This window comes from Gymnoscopelus microlampas (assembly GCF_963454915.1).
Source record: "Gymnoscopelus microlampas genome assembly, chromosome: 18".
Classification (NCBI taxonomy): domain Eukaryota; kingdom Metazoa; phylum Chordata; class Actinopteri; order Myctophiformes; family Myctophidae; genus Gymnoscopelus; species Gymnoscopelus microlampas.
This window is the reverse complement of record NC_139955.1, coordinates 29644110-29667000: the sequence shown is the minus strand read 5'-3', so window position 1 is coordinate 29667000 and position 22891 is coordinate 29644110.

Genomic DNA, 22891 nt, shown 5'->3' with positions numbered 1-22891 from the left:
TACGTCTGCTTCTGAGTTGCAAAATGTAAAAAGTTGGCATAGAAAGTGTTAAAAAACAAAATAACTTACAGAATGACACGGGTTGATGCAAATGCTAGCACTTTAATGGTAGGTATGAAGGATACTTGATATTGATGAAGACAAGTGCAGCAGTTTATTTCCAATATGAACCCCTCCCCTTCTGTCTTCAAATCAGCATTTATTTGTATTCCATCTCGATGTCAACATTTATTTTGGTGTGAATTTGTTCTCCAAACCAGCTGGATATTTTCATTGTTATCTTTGCATTCCCTTGACTGGTCACACATCCAATAGTTGGTTGACATGTTGCATGTATATTGCTACTGTCATGTAAAACAGGTTTTTATTTTATTTATGTTGAATATTGTGACGTCTTTATTCTTGGAAGGGGGCAAAGGATTTTGTTATGTAAATCAGTAGGATATTTAATGGCAACAGAGTATTGATTGGGGTGAATGAATATGCCTGAATTGAAAAACAGTTTTCTGTACCTGAACGTACAAAACAGTGTTGTAAATAAATATTTTCACCCTATTATGTCTTTTGAACTATAATCTCAATTGTGTGGGTTAGACATTATGGTGACTGGTGTAGTATATCTGGTACTGTATGTGGTGGCTTTTGTTTCCACTGATTTAAATGCAAATTAATTTCTGACTAAACTAAATATCTGTCATCAACAAATGTGAGGGAATAAATGCTTTATAAGGCATGTCAAGATTTCTATTCAAGTTGAGCATAAATAGTCCATTGACAATGAATGTTATGCTTAACACAAACGTGGTCAAGGAATGAAAGTGCTTTGATAACAAACATGCCAGGTTTACAAACGGTTGCAATCAGTGCAGAGCAGTGGTGTAAACCTCTCAGATGAAAATATTGTACTTTTACTCAGTACTTACGTTACAGATTTTGATTATTACAAAACACACTAACCGCTTATATTTTACAAATATTTTCTCCTTTTGAAAATAGATATACAAGCTCACAATGCCTTGCTTTTAGATCAGCTATTTTTAAAATATTTGTTATACATTGAACATTCTGCACAATGAGTACTTCTACTTTTGTTAGTTGTTACTACTACTACTGTACTAAGTACATTTTGATGCCGATACTTTTGTATTTTTACTTCAAGTACATTTTGAATACGGGACTTCTCTTTTTAACAGAGTATATCGACATTGCACTATTGATACTTTTACTTAAGTAAAACATGTGACGTGAGTACTTCCATCACTGGTGCAGATGGGTGCGCGCGCTGCGCTGCGCGGGCTTTCAGACAGCGGCGAGGAGAGGACATTGATTCCACACAGCTTGGGAATCTGGAGGACGACGAGGGAGAAGACCCGCGGCCTACTGTTCTTGCAGCAAAAACTAGTTAGTAGGCCTATTCAAGACAGCTGGTTAATTCAAAGATTGGTTATTAGAGTGGCTGCTTAACAATGAAATGAAGCCCATAGCCTTTATGCAAAATGTAAAACAGCTGGACATGAACTTTTCCTGGCGGACATCTTTGACAGAAGCCCAAGGTTTAGAAGATGCTTTTCTAGGTAAGTCAGTGCAACAACACATTTTAACGGCTATAATACAACCCATTAGAGGAGTAGTTCACCCCAAAAATGACTTATTTTCCAACACCCCATGAAGCAGCCTTGAAGTCATGGAGATTTTTTTCATTTTTGTCACATTCCCGCGCCTATAATTTGATGACCTGCGTAGTCTCCAGTTCTGAATGATGATGACCCATTCATCAAATTATTGGCTCAGGAATGCGACTTAAACAAAAAAACTGAGCTCAAGGCTTCATGGGGTGTGTAATTGAAAGAAAAATAAATCTTTTTTTTGGTGAGCTATGAGGCCGATTCTACAAATGTCTTCTAAATTCTAACTGTTTTTTGAAAAAAAAAAAACGCATGCTGCTATATCGAGAGGGGTACTTGGCTATATCAGTGGTTCTCAAACTTTTTCATGATAAGGACCCCCAAAATATGTATTTGGCCGCGGACCCCATCTCAAAATATTTTGTTCCAGGGACCCCTGTAACATGGGCCCAGCGCCATCTTTGTTTGTAGTTACCCATGTCTCGCCTTATACTTGGGAATATTGCAAAGTGGGAACGATGCAAACAGGGAATGTAAGCCTCACCCTGTTATGCGATACTCATTGGTTCTCAACCAGTGGTCCTTGAGGGAGTACCAGAGGGTCCCCAGCGAAATTAGTTAACATAGTGTCACAATCATTTTTAACCACTTAGCTTTGGCTATTCAAAAATAGCAGATCGACAAGCTCACAGTGCAGCACTCATATGAGCTTGTAGCAGGGACGCTGGAAGTACTTTAGAGCAAGGGGTGCTGGCAACGGGACACATGCACGCGCGCGCAGCGCGCGTGCATGGGTCCCTCGTGCGCGCGCGCGCGAAGCGCGCGCGCGCGATTTTTTTCGGGTTTCGCGCGGATAAAGTTACTTTTTTTGTTACTTTATTTCGGTTTTAGGGTTATGGTTAGGGTTGGATTAGGGTTATGTGATTTAATTATTTTGGGGGAGCCGCGCCCACCGGAGAAAATCTCTCACACACTCTCACTTTTTTTTTTCCTCTCACAACGGCGTATGGCTGCAGACAGCACACTGCATAGATACTATTTATTTACCATGCAGCATACATACACACAAACATACATACTACAAAGACAGTGTTCCATTTCACCAACAGCAGTGTGTTGGATTTTACCGTTACTTTTATTGGAAATTAAAGAGCCCGTTTATTATGCAAATCACAGCAGCAGCAGCTAGACGATCAACAATGACACGCGCACACATTTTACCACAAAAAGGTCCAATAACAATAAGCCTCAGTTACAAAGTAAAAACACTCTGTTTTCACAACACTAATAGAATACAAAATAAAATAAATTGCACATGGATAATATCCAACAGGTCTGCCGCTCTGGCTGCGCGGCGGCAGCAGCAGCAGCAATAAACAATAATAAACAGTCTTAATATAATGCATGTCTTACTTATTTGAAGACTCCAAAGGTAGCTTTCCTTTCTGGTGTGTTGCCAATGAACTTCTTCATCAGTGGCTTAATATCCATCGTATCAAGGATGTCACTGTGGATGTTTAGTGTTGTCAGGTGCGTCAGCCTTTGCTGAGTCATTGTATTCCTCAGCCAAGTTTTTAGGCGGCGTAGAGTGGAGAACGTCCTCTCCGAGGACGCAGCAGAGACGGGTAGACAGAGACAGAGTTGTATCAACTTTTCCACTTCTTTGAGTGATGATCTTGTTTGAGGATGTAATCTTCCGACGAATCCAGCTACATCTTGAGTTGTCTTGAATCTTTCTTTCTTGGAGAGGTCACCCAGCAATGTGAGCTCCGTATGGAGACGGTCTCTGTCAATCTGATCGGGGAGCTTTGCCACAACATCCTCATTCATTGCTGTATAGACTCCATTTGCACCATCCATAAGAGTTTGCTCTCTCATGGCAGCAACTTGCATTCCTTCTTGGTCAAAACGACGATCTAGCTCGGATGTCACAAGTTCTAAGGCCTCATAGTACTCACGCCTCCACTGCTTCTCTCCCACATCTGTCACTATGTCCTCTGTCGCCTCTGTGTCCCTATAACGGGCAGGTGTTTTGCTGGTTCGTGGAGGAAGGGGCATTTGCAGATTGTTGTTTTTTGCACAAGCGGTCACTTTGGAATACATCTCATGGACAACACTTTCTTTTCTCTGGGCATGCATGCGCCCTCGTAACGCAGTCACAATCTCCTGTGTTCCCCTCGCGCTTGCCTTCTCACTTTGTAAAGACGTGGCTACAGCTTCACATGGAGCAAAAAGAGCCTGGCAGCACAAAAGCCCAAAATATGTCCTGCCTTTTGTAGCTTGTCTGTATAAACCTGCTATTTTTGCGCGAGCATCATGTCTCACTGACTTATCCTTCTCCAATATTTTTAGTGTCTCCAACAAGGTTGGATATGCGGTAATCACGCGTGAAATGGCCCGTGTGCGTACAGCCCATCTTGTGGGGCATAATGACAACAAGTTGCAGACGACATCATCACCACCAAACAATGACTGGAACAGCGACTTTCGCTTTGATGACTCCCCTATCACCACTGAGACGCCCTGAACAAAGTTTAACGTGTCTGCAACAAGACGAATTTCCCTCGCCACTTCTTGTAACACTAAATCCAAAGAATGATTACAGCAGTGCACATACAGTGCATCTATGCACTGCTCTTTGAGTTTAGCTTGCACACCCGAGATGCGCCCTGACATATTAGCAGCCCCATCAAAACAAAATCCCTTTAAACGCTCCAGTGGCAAGTTCAGGCGAATGAAAACATCTTTAATGCAGGAAAAAAGCGTTTCCCCAGTTGAATCTGGTGCATTGTAAAACCCTAGAAAAACATTAACTGCCTCCATTTGTGAATTGACATACTGTAGACTACAGGAAAACTGCTCTGATGACGTTATATCGGTGGTCCCGTCTGCAGTTAACCCATAGAAAGTGCTCTCTCTCGCGTCTTTCACAATATGTCTTTGAACAGCATGAGCGAAGATTTGCAGGATCTCGTTCTGAATAGTGCTAGACATCCAGTTGTCTCGTCTCTGTAGCCACTCCTGACATTTTGGCAGTGAATAGGTGCGCTCCATCATCATTTTCCATAGAACTCCACCTCTATGGTCCTGCCCTCTCAGTGGAAGACCGTTACTGCCAAGGAATCGTATTGACCTAAATATAAGTTCCAGGACTGTTCTGGCCGTTTCTTGGTCCTTAGCAACACACTCTGACAGCAGCGCATTAATGGGGGTCTTATTTAATGAAGCTAGCATTCTGACAGAGTCTGAATGTATATCAGACAGCTCGTGAACGCCAAACTTTGTAGTTGCTTTACGCCAGTTGCTAAAGCCTCCACTCGTAAATGAACTGGTCTTATCATGATGCTTTAATCCTTTTTCTATGGCTCTGCAGCATGTGAAGCATAGAATGGCATCTCTCTCTGTGTCATAACTCAACCATTTCCACTTGGTGAACCAACTCTTCTGAAAAGACCTTTCAAAAGTTTCGGATCCAAACTTCTTCCCAGGAAAATGCATGTCTGGCTGACAAGGCTCGTCGGTTCCCGCTGGGGCTGGGGCTGCCCGGGCTGGTGGTGAACCCCCGGCCCCCCCCCGGGGACAGGGGGGCCTGCGCTGGTCCGGGAAGGCCTCGGAGCTCCTCCGGAGATCCGAGGGCTCGGGCGGCGTTGATGATGTCGCTCCCACTGGGGCACGGTGTGCAGTTGTGACCGTGCTACAAGAGGCTTGCTCATCCTCCTCATCCTCATCCGTGCTGCTGGGGATCATTATAGAACTAGAACAATCATCATCTTCTTCATCCTCGATTTCTGCATCAAGTTGAATCCTAGATGATTTTGCTTTAGCTGATTTCGAACCGAAAAAATCACTGATTCTTTTTTGCGCCATATTATCGAGTCTCCTCTCTGTCAACAACAGCAACAACAATCAACATCCGTTGCGTCTTCCGTACTGAGTGATCCGGTCCCGGGTCCCCGGTCCCGGCCAGGTGACCAGGTGACCATGTGTTTACGTTTTTCAACATTTATTTTATAAGTTGAATACATTATTGTTTTAATATATATGTGTGTATATATATATAATATATATGTATATAAATATTTTTTTAATGGGAAAAAAAAAATTTGGAAGATTTTTTTTTTTTTACAAAAAAAAAATTCAAAAAAAAATGTTTTTCCCTCCCCACGCCAGGGGGTGCTGCAGCACCCTCAGCACCCCACTTCCCGCGTCCCTGGCTTGTAGATCTGCTATTTTTGAAAAAACTTGAAAAAACGTTTTTGAATATTTATATTTTTTTAAAGCGAAAATTAACTGATATCTTTGCTTCTGGGTGTCACTGGCACAAAATATTTTCAAATGGGGATCCGCGACCAAATGTGTATCAATGTAGGGGTCCTTGGCATGAAAAAGGTTGAAAACCACTGATTTAGAGTACCCGCTGTAACCGTCTGTCTCTGTGACCCTTTTATGCCCATATATGAAGATCTTTATATCTGTCTGTCCTTGTCCCTTTTGTTTGCATATGGAGATCCCTGAATGTATGTCCATTAAGTCCTCCTTGTACAGTGGTGGGCCTAAAAGTCTGTGGAGAATGTCTGATCTGAAGAGTGCGAATTGACTTGATTGGAAAGTGGACTTGGAAATCAAATGGCAGGTGTGGGGGATTTGTCAAATCAAGCTTAGGCTGGGGTTGCCATGCCAATCAATTGGCTCATTTGGGCCACGACCAGAGCCTTATATGGCGGTTCTGGACAACCGCCTATCCGGACGACTCGACGCCAGGCACTGCACTCCCTCGGGTCGTCTGTGACCGTGTGACGTGTGTGGCGAATATGGAGTCGTGTGCGGTTGAATGGTTCTCCAGATGGTTTACAGAGATGGACGTGGTTTACAGACGTACAGTGTGCATGCATAGGCCTACAGAGATTCGGTGCATTTATTGTAAGATGGAAGATCTACAAGCTCATAGCACGGCACTCCTCGGCTATTTTCAAATGGCTGAACTGTAGGCCTACTGTACACCAGTGGTTCTCAACCTTTTCAGGCCACAACCCCCCAAAATAATCATATTTGAACTGGGGACCCCAACCCTAATATGTACTTGTAATGTAGGAGTTGAGGCATTTAGTTTTAATTGACTCAGTTCCACAGATCAATATTTTGAAAATAGCCGATCAACAAGCTCACAACGCCTTGATGGGCTATTTTGCCTCTTTCTTATATTATTTTGCTATTTGGCCAACATTTGACCAGTTTTTTAGTATAGTTTGTTGATTACTTTTGATGCAGTAATTATTTTATTTGTATTATTTTTATTTTTTTAGGTATTAAAATGGTTACTTAAATTGTCACTTCACTGTCACCCCCCCCCCCCCCCCCCCCCCACTCCCCAATCATGTGGGGATCCCCCTGGGGGTCCCGACCCACAGGTTGAGAACCACTGCTGTACACGGGGCTGAAGTGGTTAATATATGTTTTGTAATGTAATCCAAATCTGTAAAGTCACTGGTAACTAAAGTTGTCAAATAATTGTAGTGGAGTAAAAGTACAATATTTGCCTCTGAGATATAGTGGGGTAGAAGTAAATGTACTAAACATTGGAAATACTCCAGTAAAGTTAACATTGTACTTAAGTAGGCTACAATACTTGAGTACATGTACTTAGTTACTTTCCACCACTGCTAGGGTTCCAGTATAAATTGACAGTTTTCACAATTGAATGTTGCAGTATTTCCCAACCCAACCACGTTTGTCAATGTTAATTGCAGGAGACATAATTGCGTTAACACCAAAGTTAGAAATATAGGCTTTGTAGTCTGAGTGTGTGTAGTACAGTGGTACAGTTCTCAATTTTTTTTGGCACAGGGCACTCCTGTAAATAACGTTTTCATCAACGGCACTGAATGACATTGTTACTTTATAACACCTTACATTTATGTCATATTATGGTATGGAAATATATAAATCTTTGCCCCTGAGAATCTGATACAGCGTGTCAAGAGAAAAACAGGAGAGAATATCTGTTTCCATTATAGGACAGATTGAAAATAACCCCAGGATCCATATTCTAGGTGGAACATTCGCCAAAAATAGACTTTATGTAGATAAAAAAAAGTACAGTGCAACTGAGGTAAGTTTTACTAACTATAGAGGCTCTAAGTGGTTAGAGATATAGCTCTGAGATATTGATGAATTCCAAATATTATCAAAGTATTCTGCGGCACCCCTGGACTTGTGTCACGGCACCCTAGGGTGCCATGGCAGTGACAGCACCCACTTTAAGAAACCCTGACACCCTGGTGTAGTACACTTGGTTACATCTGGGTTGGAAATGTTAGAGTAGTGCAGAGCTACGCCATCTGCTGGTTGTTAATTTGTATTTGAATCAATTGCCATTCATTTCGGCTTCTACGCTTTGCATTAAAAAAATTATCTCAATTTACATGAAACAGTCAGTCATGTTGTGACAGTTTGGGCACATGGGCTATGAATAAGATATAGCTATAGAAGAATATTTTGCAGTGCCATAATGACTGCTGAGATTAAACAACCAAAACAGGGAAGAGGAACGACTTTAGTATTACCAACAGAGGGCACTCGAAGCACAGTAAAGCACAATTATGGCCAATGGGAGATTTGCACTGAACTACTAACACAAGTACATTTTTGTATATATATATATATATATATTTGTCTTTATAAAGAGTGTGTGTGTGTGTGTGTGTGTGTGTGTGTGTGTGTGTGTGTGTGTGTGTGTGTGTGTGTGTGTGTGTGTGTGTGTGTGTGTGTGTGTGTGTGTGTGTGTGTGTGTGTGTGTGTGTGGAAGTCATGTACACTATGCTATTAGTACTGTATTAAAAAAAGGATAAGTTATGTATCTTGAGTCCACTCTAGCGTAACGATGGGGTATTGTCTGTCAGGTATATGCTGCAGAGCACTTTTAGACTAGTGTTCTGGGGTATATTTTGTTGAAAAACGTTAGGCAGTGTAGCTGCACCTTTGACCGCTTTAGTCTTCTGCCATGGCTTCCCTGACAAGTGGTTTGGGAGAAGAAATTGGGATTCCATTGGATGCCTTTCTGTTGCACGAGCACTGGGGAAAGAAGATATCTGTAAATAGCAGCTGGGTGGTGTTTTCCTTCTTTCTTCCCTCAACATTTTGTTTTTTAACAACCTCTCCCCCGATGCCTTAAGGCAACTGTCAACCTTTTGTTCACCAGACCCTGGATGGCACACACAAGGGGACAGAGTCAAGCCATGTGCACTCTTACTCGAGTTTTATGAATTCAATAATTATTTACCACCTCCTATGTGCACGTGTGCACGTGGAGAAGTTATTCTTAAGTGACAAGTCATTGCTCTGAAGGTGGTCACACAGCTTAAATGGCTCCAAATAGCTCTTCATGTCTATGGGAGACAGCGGTACCCTCGGTATTTCATGACGGGTGCAACTGAACTATTTTGGGTTGTGGTTGTCTCCTAAAAGCTCTTGGCAAGGCTCACCAGGTACGTTACAGGGCCTACACTGACAGCGTCCCAGAGTCAATAATGATCTTGCCCTCTTTCTGTCTGCTCTGCAAATTGGGAGGCAGTAGAGGAAATACCCACATTTGTAAAGTGGAATTGTTTTTTAATTGGTGTTTAAAGATTTATATATATATATATATATATATATATATATATATATATATATATATATATATATATATATATATATATATCCTTACCACGTGTTAAAAGTTTTTAGCTTAAAAAAAACACACTGATAATTCTCTCAGACTTTTCTTTTTCATTTTCATAATTCTTTATAAAAGTGTTTACCCATCTGTTTATGTATAGCTAATTGATTAATTTTAGTTGAGGATCGGCACAGTTGGTAAAGTGAAGTATAGGCATGGTTTTCGTAGGGTTAGGGAAAGAATGGGGAGGTCATTCAGCTTGGAACTGGTTTCAAAACGGCTTTGGTTGAGATTAGGCACAGTTGGTACTGTAACAAAGATTACGCTACTGATAATGATAGGGTCAAAAAAGGGAAATTGGGCTCTTGTAGCTTCTGAAATAGATGCTAGTAGAGAAGTAGGAAAAACTGGCAAGTACAGTCAAGTTCAGCACCTTTGTCAAGGACACTTGGAAGAAATGGAAGAAAATCAAACTTTTGTCAGATCCAAGTCTGCCTGGCTGTACAATCACCGGCTTCGAATGCTATCAATGCATTGAATGGGAGATTATCACGTTTTATCAGACCATTGAATGGGCGAAGTAGGCGAGCTACTGTCTACCCCGCGATTTGTCAGACCATTCATTGGGCGTAATCAGGAGCTACTGACCTACCGACGGAGGCGGAGCAGTCCCGACAACAATATTTACGATTCTGTGCGTATCGGTACATAACTCGAACGGCGCTGAGTAGGCACAGGCGAGCGTCGCACCGCTCCGGACGGCAACTCAGTCGCCTTAGCTCCTTCGGTGGCCCGTCGCGGGGCTCCAGCTCGCCTGAGACTGCGCGCCTCCGTCATGGTCCGAAACCAAAACAAGCAAAACCAAAACCGAAACTGAAGTATTTAAGTCATCTCCGTCGGTAGGTCAGTATTCCTGATTACGCCCAATGAATGGTCTGATAAATCGCGGGGTAGACAGTAGGTCGCCTACTTCGCCCATTCAATGGTCTGATAGAACGTGATAATCTCCCATTCTATGCATTGATAGCATCCGAATAAGGTGGTACAATAGCATTTCTGCCACCAGGACGACCTGCTGTCACCTTAATAAAGATGTTGAAGAACGTATAATATGTGCTTGCAGCAGTGATTTTCAGTGCACATTTTCTGACACCAAATTGTGTCAATTTGTCTGTCCTCTTCATATGCAGACTGTGTCAGATATTAATGTTTGTGCCAGAGAGTAGCTACTTCTTTTTTGACTCATTCCATTTTGGGGGGGGGGGGGGTGAAGATTATTGCAATGAAATCCTACATGTTTGACATTTGTAACCATACAAACATGCCCTTTAATCCAACTCCACTGTGTTCAGGTAGCTGTGTACGTATTTTGTCTGCGTATGTGTTGTGTATCGATTTGCTGATTCAGTAATCCCCGATCGTGACAGTGGTCAGTGAGATTAGGGGCTGGAGCCACGGCATCTGCCCTTTTAGGTGGGTAATGGGCAAAAAAGAATGTTAATTGCCCCTGACTGTTCAAAGTAAATTAATTATTGATTGCTCTCTTGACTCCTCTTCTGTACTTACATACCCTTACAAATCCTTTTATCTCTGGCTCTGTGTTGGAACACCCCCCCCCCCGGTGTCGTCACGCAGGCTAGCCACCAGTGCGCGGACCACTAGCCAACCTCATTAACCAAAGTGATTAGTTCGTTGGGTTGTTTGCCCCTTTCTTTTTCTTTTTTTTGGAGTGCATTCAAGAGGGCTTTTGGAGAATGTCACACACTCTTCATGACTTTGGTTCCTTCACTTCTTCTGCCTCTCCCTCACCATCTGACACAGCCCTTCTCTCTATTTCCCCCTTAATGTCTTGTCACAACAGCCCCCCCCCCCCCCGCTTTCTCTCATTTATTTCCTTCCTTGCTTTCTGCACATGATGTAAACACACACAGTACTACTGTATGTACAATTGCACAGATGCACACATGCTCTTTTGCTCGTTCACCCACTGCTGTAACAAATGAGAGAGCATATGAATAAAACCAAAGGTTGTGTGGTAAATTGATGACGGTGAATATAAAGGAGATGCAGTGCAGACAGGAGCAACATCATTATCCCCGTCTATTGATTTTCTTCCTCCACAGCATAACAGGATAAAGCCACCTTGTATTTGAAACAAGCTATAAACAAAAGTACTGAACATGATATAACCGTGTATTTATTCTGGTCCGCGCCCCAGATGTCAAACCCACCTGGATTACAGTCTTAACTTGGGAAAAGGAGAGAGGATTTGGTGTACGCTGTCTGTAAACATCTTTGTGCACATTTGTAATGTGTGTCTTACAAGAGAATACATTAAGGTGAAAGAGGAGATATAGGAGGAGATATACACTTTAAAATCGTACGTGTTCATTTAACTCAACTGTAGAAGTTGGCCCATAATTGACCACTTTGAGTCCAATTAACTCTCAAGTCTACTACTCTACAGTAACAATCAAATGGCCGCACGCACGCACACACACACACACACACACACACACACACACACACACACACACACACACACACACACACACACACACACACACACACACACACACACACACACACACACACACACACACACACACACACACACACACACACACACACTATGTTGGTGTGTGGTAGAGGGTAGCATGATCTCCAGACTAAACTCAAATTGGCTGCTCTAATTCCCTTGAAAAGCTTCAAAATAATCACCTTAGTTTTATTCACAAACAACTGCACCTGTCCGGAGGTTTACTAGCCTAGCGGTAGGCTTTTGGTTATTTGTATTGGTTGTACACTGTGTGTATTACTATTTCTTGTTTGATTATTGTCTTTTTTCTATTGTGTAAAGTGTATCATTTGGAGTTATCTTATGTATTTGTGATGTATCTTGGATGACTATTTTGTTTGTTTTTGTATTCGTATGTTAAGCTTAGAATGTGTAATTTTAACGCTGCATCTTGGCCAGTTCCCACTTGAAAAAGAGACTGTGTCTCAACGTGTTTTTACTGGTTAAATAAAGGTTAAATAAAAATTAGGCATAGTTTACTGATATGTTTAGGAATACCAGGCTAATACCGCCGGATTTTCCCCGGGGCGACTGTGTTTTGGGGCGAGTGGGCGTTTTCATAGTTTTGGTATTCGTTGTGCAGCAGTTCACTCATGCCCACTTTATTCATTTCATTTTTAACACCTACAACAGGACAGGTCACACAATGGACAATTGATATGCATCTAGGCTCATTCCTATGTTAATTTATAGGTTGAGCTGGGGGGATATGAAAGTCTGTGAAAACTTAGCTGTTCAACTTCTGCATGGCGCAACCTTCCGCTGTAGCTCGCCTCAGAGAGGCGGGGGAGGGTGGCGCTGACTCGCTGAGACGAGCAGTCTCGATGTTATGGAGAAAATAAGCATAATAAAGCATCGGACACGGTTCGGGTCTAAAGACCCGGCCGGATCGGCTCCATTTTCCCCTGGTCCATTTAAGATCGGGTCCAATTTTAATCGGCTCCGTTTCGGACCGGATCCACTCATTCTCGGTGCCGTTTCGGGCAGGGTCCAGTACATTTGATTTCTTTCTAGGGTCCGTTCGGTTCGGTTCAAATATCCTCGGATCCGTTTCGGTTCGGGTCCAATTTTTGGGACCCATGCTACCCTCTAGTGTGTGATAATGGTATGACCCACCATTTACTCCTTATGGCATTCTGGTATTTATGTTAGTATTGCGTTCACATGTATTGTGTGTGTTCTCTGCCTGGGTGCAAGCCTGTGCTCTGAAAGGAGCACCGAGTGGATAGACAGATTTTCAACATGGTAAAAACAAGTGGGGATGTCTTAACTACCTTTTAAATTATTATATGGAGGGTGGGATATACTGTATTGCACCATTCATATAATAGCTCCGACATCCATGTCTGAATCCACTTTTTTTCTCAGTTTGCTCCATCTTTCTGCTTGGGATGACATAGAATTTAGTGGAAGACCCCTCAGTCGGCAGAGATTCTTTGATTCGAGCAGTGTCTGTTTTGAGCTTTACCTGCTCTCTAGTCTCTAATGTATGGTCTACTGTGTGATGTAGTTTGTGCGATATGTGCAGTTGCATTTACAAGAGTCGTATGTCCATGTACTTTGCTATCATACATCAACCGTTAAAATGTTGTCAAATAACCAAAGCAATTATATGCACTGTACCCCCTCCTTGGCAATTATTTTGCATTTTTTTCTCCGACGTTATGCCAATTGATTCCTCCCTGTGTTGTATTCTACTGACTGACCTGCCAGTGAGGAGAACGTACTGTAGAGCCTTTGTCCTACTCCTCCCGCTCAACACTGCTGACAGGTACCACCCAGTCCGTAGGAATGCGATTACGTGCAATGACATATCTCACCCTCCCCGTGCGGCTTCCGTCCCCCAAACACGGGGCAAATGGGTTCATATAGACGCTCGACAAAGCTGGATCCACCACGGTGGATTCGAACCCACAATCTCCGAGGTGGTGGGCAGGCACTTTACCACTGCGCCACCTGAGCGCCTCACAGTGTGCGTATCTGATTGTGATAGTAGAGTAGTATATGATATCAATCCCTTGAATCCAGTTGTACCACAGAGGTTTGCTCGGGTAAAAAGGGTTCCCTCTGTCATTCTTTCCCTTCTACTTTTCCATTACACGGCCCATGAATGATTCAGAAGCCACCGTGTTTGTTCCAAATAGTCATTCATTTTTCATATCAGCGTTATCCCTCAAAAACCACTGGCTGTCCTGAGCCACCCTGGCCGATCACCATCGGGTTTCTCATCATTGGTGGATGAAGTGCCTCGTCTGCGTTTTTTATCTGACCTGCCCGAATGCATGAATTCATAAATTGTGGATATGGCACTGATGGACTCCTTGTTTTCGCTGATGACATTTCCATACGCAGCCGACCGTAGAAAATGTCATTTTCTTTTCTGTGTTTTTTCTTTCTTTTTCTTTTCTGTTTTTTTGCTTCTAAGCTTGTGGCCATCATATTAGCAGCTTTCATGGTAAATAAACAGAAATGTTCCATATGGGGAAAACCCTTCTACAGTGGAATTACTGGTATACTGGCTGTCCCCTTATCTTTTCCAACAGACTGCCCAGATAAAGCACATATAACTCCACAAGGTGTTTGTTAACTATACTGTAGCTAACTAAGGTTTGCCAAACTATAGAAAATGTGCGCTGTAAAGCAGTCACTCTGGATAAGCAGCTATTTACATAATGACTATCAAATGGTATTCTTTATCATACACTCTGTGCCAGAAAAGGGAAATAAATCCAACTGCAAGTTTATCCACAGAAGCAAAGCCATTAATAATAACACACATGGCAGTAATCTGCATCACTGGCATTGTAATACATTTGAATCCTGATACCCAGGATTGATGGAGTATTAAATGCTGTCAAGGAGTTGGAGTCTGTGTATATGAGAGAGAGAGAGAGAGAGAGAGAGAGGGAGAGGGAGAGAGAGAGATTATATTTAGGTTAAATTGGGACACCCCAGAATGTTTCTTGGGGCGCACCCTCTACAGTACACCAGCCATGCAGTTCTGTTGCTCCCATTGCTGTGTGTGTGTGTGTGTGTGTGTCTATCTATTTCCCACGCTTCCCTGGATGCACTGATATCCCTCCAGCCTGGTGACGATAATTATCTGCCCAGCAGCTTTCCTTTCCAATCTAAGCCAGTGTCGGGCTCGCCTGTCCTTCCCCTCTATTTAGAACTGTGCCAAGTCAGAGTGGCTACCTCCATTTGGCTAAACGTTTAAATGTTTTTAATCTTGTATTTTTCCCCCCTAAGAGCTGCAGAGTTCAAAATGGAAGTTATCTTTCCTTTTTTTTCCTTCTCTCCTGACCCCTTCCACCGATCTCAATTAAATTAAGCTATCCCTCTTCCTCTCCACATCTCAAGAAACATAATGCAGTGTAGCGGACCTCCCTGCCTCCCCGATAGTGCTCAGCCTGCACAAGCTAATGCACAAGGATGACACTGCTGAGTGCTTGTGATAAGACGCTCACAATGAGTGGAATATTATTATATATCTTCCCTCTTAGGTTCTCAGGTGGGAATCTCTATAACCCCCCAACACGCAGGCACGCACGCATGCACGCATGCACGTAGACGTAGAAGCTTGCAGAAATAGCTAAACATAATTTTCATAGTATTGAAGCATGCACATGGCACACTTTTGTTTCCTTTTGTGGTTGTTATTCTCTTGAGGCTCACAGGTTCAGTCTGTTTTTTAAATGTGTGTCATCACAACCACCTACAGCCATTTAGTGTTTGAAGAAACGTGTTGGTCGGAAGATAATCTCTCAAGAACAGATTCCGACCTGCGGTGGAATCTGTCGGAGCGGTTCGTCCTAACCAGTGCGCATTGGCTAAAAGTGGGCGTGCCTTCAGATCAGGAAGTGGGCCGCGCTTTACCCAATCAAATGTAGTGGGCGGGATTCACGTGTCCATCCACCATGATCCACCCTCCCCCCCTCGAAACTAGCCGAAACTAATTTAACAATAGCGTCCTCGGAGCGGACAAAACCACGGAAAGATATTCACATTTTAAATTACTCTTTCATCATAGAAACAAGTGGGCTTATAACCAAAACCATCCAAGTTCTCTGGGAGAATTGGTGTTAGTGTTCCGTGTAGAAATATTGTTAGTGGGAATGAAAACATGGTCGCACCAACCGGAAGTGATGCGCTATAGGCAGACATGTAACCGGTGTTTCCCTGCGCTCTAGTCTAACATTATACTCCTGCCAGACTCCACAGAATATCAGAAAAGCAGAGGTCGCTGTTTTTCATTTTCTGTGGGGTCTGGCTACGCGAGACTAGTCGGAAGATGACTTTAAATGTCCAATATTTTGATCTGAAGAGTTTTGTTCCAAAACGACTGTCATAATATATCACATAATTGGATAACTGCATAATAGAAAATGGAAGTTCAAAATGGCCCATTGATCTTCAGTAATTGTCACAAATGAACTTGTTATTTGAAACTTAAAAAGAAATCAATCAATGGTGCAATTTGAATGGTAAAACTAGCATATGCAGTGCAATTCCTGGGCAGTGCCTCCGGACATAATTCTCAGTGGTTAACAAAGGCAGGAGACTGTAACAGCAGGGGGCCCCAAATCCTTGGCTGGTGCATAAACCACAAACTGTTTAGCATTCCGTCCTCGGAACTGACTGTGCAACTGTTTATCACACCAAATGTATTATTAATTTCTAAGCCTGCAAAAATATTGACCCCGGTATTTGTCTAACCTAATCATGTTTATTTTATCTTGCCCGTAGCGTGTAAATCATGCTAAATCAGCTTTAATTACACTGGAGTTGAGTTTGTCAACACCACAGACGAGGTAGTACACATTAGGTTCAAGGGCAAGATAATATTTTATTTTATTGCTTTCAAAGGATTTTTTTGTTCCTGCTTTGCTGGTTTGCATGCATGAACTCGCCTGTGTGTTTATGCGCCTTTGATCTTATCTGACGAGGCAAATAATTGGAATTTATAGTCGGTAATAGATAAAATGGCAATACATCCAGCCAACCCACCGTGGCCCATAACCCATCATGGCCATTCATTTTCCAGGAGCAACTGAAAATCAGAAACTTCACCACAGCACCTGTGGTTTTCTTTTTCTTCTTATTCATCTTTGATAATATATTGATTCTTAGAATACAAAATGAAGGGGACAATAAATCTATACTTGCAATACAATTTTGCATAAAATCAGTGTCGTTGGAAGGTGCATTGACCCCTGGTGAAGCTTGGTTGTACCCAAAAGGTTGCTTGTAGTAGCTACCGCCTTATTGAGGAGACTATAACTCTTTAGAGCTGTTCTCAATCAAACGTTAGTACAAACGTCGGCCACCTTGCACAATTGGTAGAAGGATGTTAAGTCACATTTTGTTGTCTTTGACAGACCGACAGGCTGGGAGGCGGAGACTTTGTTTTTGCCCCTGTCCGTGTGTCTGTACTGTATGTGTGACTGACTGACTGTATACAGCTGATCCTGGACTCTCCTGGAACAATCGCCTTCAAACTGTGCATTAACACTCCCAGTAGGCCAAAAAAAACACTCACAATCAAAACAAAATTTCTCTGGATTCCTTGGCTCATAATGCAACTCCGATATAAAACCCACCTACTTCCACCCAACTAGATTTTACACCATTTCGCATTTTCTTCAAAACACTCAGATTTTGTCCAAATCTCACACACATTGGTACACATTATCTCTGTAGTAGATAAACGTCATTCAGATTTGTAATTATCCATTTCGATTGGCTATGATTGTCTTCCAAATGTCTTTTTTCCCTTTTTTATGGCAAAAAGTATGAATGCAGCATCTGATATACCCAAATTTGATTCACACATTGAGAAGCCTCTAAACAAATCAATTTCACTGACACCCATTCGGTGCACCGCAAATGCTACAAATGTCACTTTTGTTGCAGAAATATCTGTGATAATGTCAAGCAGGGTTTTGATATTCCATACAATTTGCCATGCAGACAGAAAAGTTGAGAAAACACGACTGGACTGGCAGTTTTTATGAAGCCATATTTGCAGTGCACTTTTCATGACCTCTGTCAGCCCAGGGCCTTAAAGCCCAGAGTACATACTATCGTCTCGCTCAGTAGAAATAAAATCACTGAATTTGAACCAAAAAATGTGGCAACAAAGGAAAAAGTACATTAATAATGAATAGCCCTTAGTGTCTTAGAAGCCACTTTTCATTAACTCTGGTAGATGCTCCACACTTGCATCTGCACTGTGCTATTACTACAGTGGTAGTACATGATAGAAGCCCCCATTGGGCAGTATTCTTCCTGGTGATCTTCTTCCTCATGTGCTTAACCTATTAAGGCCTGAGGTTCCGATTCTACAAAATGTCTTCTAAATCCTAACAGTTAAAAAAAAAACGTATGTTGCTATGTCAGTGGTTTTCAAACTTTTTAATGTCAAGGACCCCAAAATGTATAGGTATTTGGCCGCGGACCCCCATCTCAAAATATTTTGTTCCAGGGACCCCCAGAAGCAAAGATTTGAGTTAAAATGTTTGCTTTAAAACAATATATATTCAAAGGTTTGCACACATTTTCACGATTTTTCAAAAATAGCAGATCTACAAGCTCGTAGCGCGGCACTCGGTGCCGCGCTATGAGCTTGTATATCTGCTATTTATTTAAAGCCAAATAGTAAAATAATGCTTTTTAGCTCAAATCTAAAAATGACAGAGATTCCCTTCCCGGTCTAAATGGGTTAAGCCCAAGACCAATATGGCTATTTCATTTGCAGGTGCAATGAGACAACCCTCTCGAGCGCCGGTGTAAGGCGGCTCTTTATACAATAAGCTCTGTCACTCGCTTCTGTCTGTATTTGCAAGTAATGGAATTTCACTGATATCCCTATCGCTTAAAAAAACATTACTGGCACGTAGACTGTGACAAATGGGTTCCCCCAGAAGACATACGATTTGTTCTGAGCGTTTTATTGTTACTAATGATGTAGGGGATGAGGATTATGTGGACATGATGAATTATACACCATCATTTCATTTAGAATATGACAGTGCCTTGCCGTGACACTTTGCTGGTCATTAGACTTGGGTCAGAAAGAAAGTACTTTCAAACGATCCTTGGTGTTTGTTTCAACCTGCTTGGAGCGAGGTCTTTACAGCGTCAAGGCATTATAAAGTGCACTGGGCAAGTTCTCTTGAAAGTTTTCTTGCCTAGTTGCAGCCACATTATGTTAAAGTGATCGCTTAATCATTCAGCCGTTGCCATACAGGTCTGCTGGGAATCTACAACTAGATTAAGAATGATGGATTTATTCTTAAATTATTCGTTTTGTAATGCATAGTCAGTAGTCACTGCCATATGGTTACTCCAAGAAACTGTGGCATCTTCTACTATATAGTCAATTTCAAACATGATTATTGAATGCTTTACATGGCATGATCAACCCACCATGCTATTTGCATTAGTTCTCTAGGGGTTTGGGTGAATGACAACATTTCTCGCTGGACCTTTATTTATTAAATACCATGGCATTTGTTTTAATATTTTCTTATGCAGTATTGTTGCTTTTTTGTTGTTGAGCGTATACAGAGACAGGGAACTGAGGGCAGAAAGATGGGGAAGGATATGCAACCCAGGTTGAACTGGCGATGCTACAGCCGGTAGATGACCGGATCACCTTCCGGCTGTAGGATACCAGCATGCCCCATGCCCCACTATGGCAGCTTTGAGGCCCCCTGTCAACTCAGGGTCTTTGGAGTCATTCTAAAATGTTTGCCCGTGTTCAGCAAACTGTCAGCCATCCTGCACATGGTAGCACAGTGGCTGTCATGGCAGATTATGAAATTCAACAGGGGGTTAAAAAGAAAAGAAAAGGTAAGATCTCTTTGATGGCTCCATCTGTATGGGAAGGCCTTGGACAGTTATATGGAGCTACCTATGGGACAGACTAATAAACAAGTAAAGGCCAGTCAGAGAGACATTCCGAGGGCCCAGGACACTGTATCACTCCAAGCTCTTGGCTGTCTGTGCTGTCCAAAGTGACTTAAGGCTTTATCCTAGCAGTTGCCCAGGCAGAACTAATGTCCCGCTTTGACACATTCAGAGACAATTCAGGTTAAGAGTCGGCGTCTCAGAGGCACTGAGTACACACAACCCAGCCTCTAGTCAGGGAAATCTAAATCTGCAGGCAAGACTGCTGCTCCCTCTTCCTTAACTTCTAACTTTTGTCCCAAAGCTATCAATACAAAGGACAAGAGTAAACACAAGGAATTGCTTCAGTCCAAAATAGAGCGACTTGGCTTATTTATGTTTTTGTCAGTGCTGAAATGGGTTTAGTTTCAAAAAGGTGTTTTTAGACTTTGGTGGAAACAAATGTAACTTGATAGTATTTGCTCAATAATTAAAAGTAAATTTATGTCAGACACCATTGGAGAGGCAGAAAGTCACCAATCCCTGTGTGGTTACAAATCTGGTTAGGAAAAGGCTTTCTTTCCCTCAACAACTAACATTGACACTTGTTAATGCACGTCAATGGGCAATGTGTCATTTCTAGGCTATCCACTTGACTAGATTAGTGGATGCTTATAAACCACAACATACTGTAAGTAACATTCCTACAGTGGAGCTAGTGAACATGGACATATCTGCAGGAAATATTGTGAACTAGAAAAAGTGCTCCTCGGAGCACAGGTCTCCGCCAGGTCAGGTACGTTATCGTGGCGTCCTGGTGGCGCTATAATAGGCCAATGTGAAACGGGTGGCCGTTTCTTCTTAGGCCTTTCACGGCAATCGGACACTGCATTCATGATTTGAGGCATTTTGTTCCAAAAAAGTGTTTTGCTAAATTAGACCTGCTGGTGGCGCTATAACAGGCCAATGTGAAAATGGTGGCATTTCTTCCTGGGCCTAGTGGGAATGTGCGTGTGAAATTTCACGGAAATCGCAAGCTGCGTTCATGATTTGAGGCATTCCTGCAAACTTTGGAAGCCAACCTTAGCCAATGAGGATGGAATATAGCAGGGGTCCTCAACAACAAATCTTGAAGGTCCACAAATCCGTTTTTGAATAAGGCTAGGGTCCGCACATGCACGCGCGCGCATGTGCCCCCCGCGCGCGCGAAGCGTGCGCGCGATTTTTTCGCGGATTTGGGCGGATTCGGGTACTTTTCCCCCCGTTTTTTCTTACTTTAATTCGGTTTTAGGGTTAGGGTTATAGTTATTTAAAAAAAAAAAAAAAAAAAAAAAAAAGATTTTAATTTTTTTTATTATAATTTTCCCAGGGTCCACAGAGAGGTGCCCCGCGGTCCGGAAACGGACCGCGGTCCGCCTGTTGAGGACCCCTGGAATATAGGAAATCGGACAGATCCGTGTTGATCACATGACTGTAGAGATACTGTGTACCGATTTGCATGACGTTTGGATAAAATCTGTAGGAGTAATGGGGAAAAATGGGTTTTGCACAAATCGGCCTCCTGGTGACGCAATGACAGGCCCATGTGAAACATTTGGGGCAGAGGTTCTGAATTGGCATCCGAATTGGCAGCGACCGGGCCAACGGTGCCGGAGATTAGCTGGTAACACACGGACAGGACACACGGACGGACCGACGGACAGACAGGGGGTAAAACATACTCTGTTAATAATAATGTTTGAAATAATTTCCTCTATGTGAGAGTGTGCCATATTATGCCTGAGGTAGCCTGTTTTGAAAAGTTCATTCTGTGATGGACTCTTGGACATGTATGTTTACAAACCTTCAAGGACAGAGGCCTAGGGCCTGTGCTACCAGGCTAGTTCAGGTTAGTTTGTACCTTAGGTTGGCTCCCACGATGTCAGTTTGCTCGCTTCCAGTTCCGGGTGCCTGACGCAGTGCCCTGCCAGCCTCATCCTTCTCTCTCTGACCTTGTCTGTGACCCGTGGGATGCCTCCGTAGAGGTCCACGTTTCTGACGTGGTCCACCCAAGTGCCATTCATAATCATAGCATTCTATCCAGAGCCTTTTCCTGCTGTGCTGTGACTGTCCATATCTCGGCCCCGTACAGCATTATGGAGTCAGATCACACAGAGAATGATTCACGAATGCACATGCTCGCTTGACTCATGTCAGAGCATCTTATATGTTTGTACTTGACTACTATATAGTGTGTGTATGTATATATATGTGTGTGTATATGTATGTGTATGTGTGTGTATATATATATACATACATACATACATACATACATACATACATACATACATACATACATGCTAGCTGTCCTTCTGTCATCTGTGCATAGAGCCTGACATAGATCTGCAGCAGGCAGATGGATGTTAGTTTTCATATTAGTAGTAGTGCAGTAATACCACATCAATACTTGCAGTGCAGTAATACTGCGGGGTTATTCATGGGGTCATACAGTGTCATTGTGACAGATCTCCTTTTGCAGAGAGGTCAACATACACGTCTTAACACATTAAGCCAAGCTTTTCTCACCTGTAAGGCCATCATCATCATCATGCGATTATATTGGTATTTCTGACAGGATGAATAACGGCGTATCCTTGTAATCAGGGTCCCACATCCAATATTGACATTAATAGACTTCGCTGCACAAGTTCATCAGCAATCCCATCACAACCTTATCAAGCATTATGGTCTGACTGCTTCACAATCAAAAACTGCAGACGCAATATATTTTTTTTTCATCGTCAAAAACCATTGCTTGTGGGGGTTAACGAGTACTGCCATTCCATCACGCTGACAACCAAGCAGGACAATCCACATGGGACACTTTAATTGTGCACTCGATTTAAAACTCGCGACCTTGCCATGCCTTGCAAGTGCTGACGAGGCGGGATTTTCTCCCGGTTGTCTGGTCCATACCACACTGTCCTACAGAGCAACACGACAATATGAAAAGTCCGTCACAATAACGGGGCCTGCTCGAACAGAAGACCTCATTATGTGTTTGTATGGGTGGCATGTATGCTATACAGTACACTGAATGCACGTGTGTGTAAAAAAAAAAAGAATATATGTGAATGGGATGGCTCTCAGTTTAATCTTGGT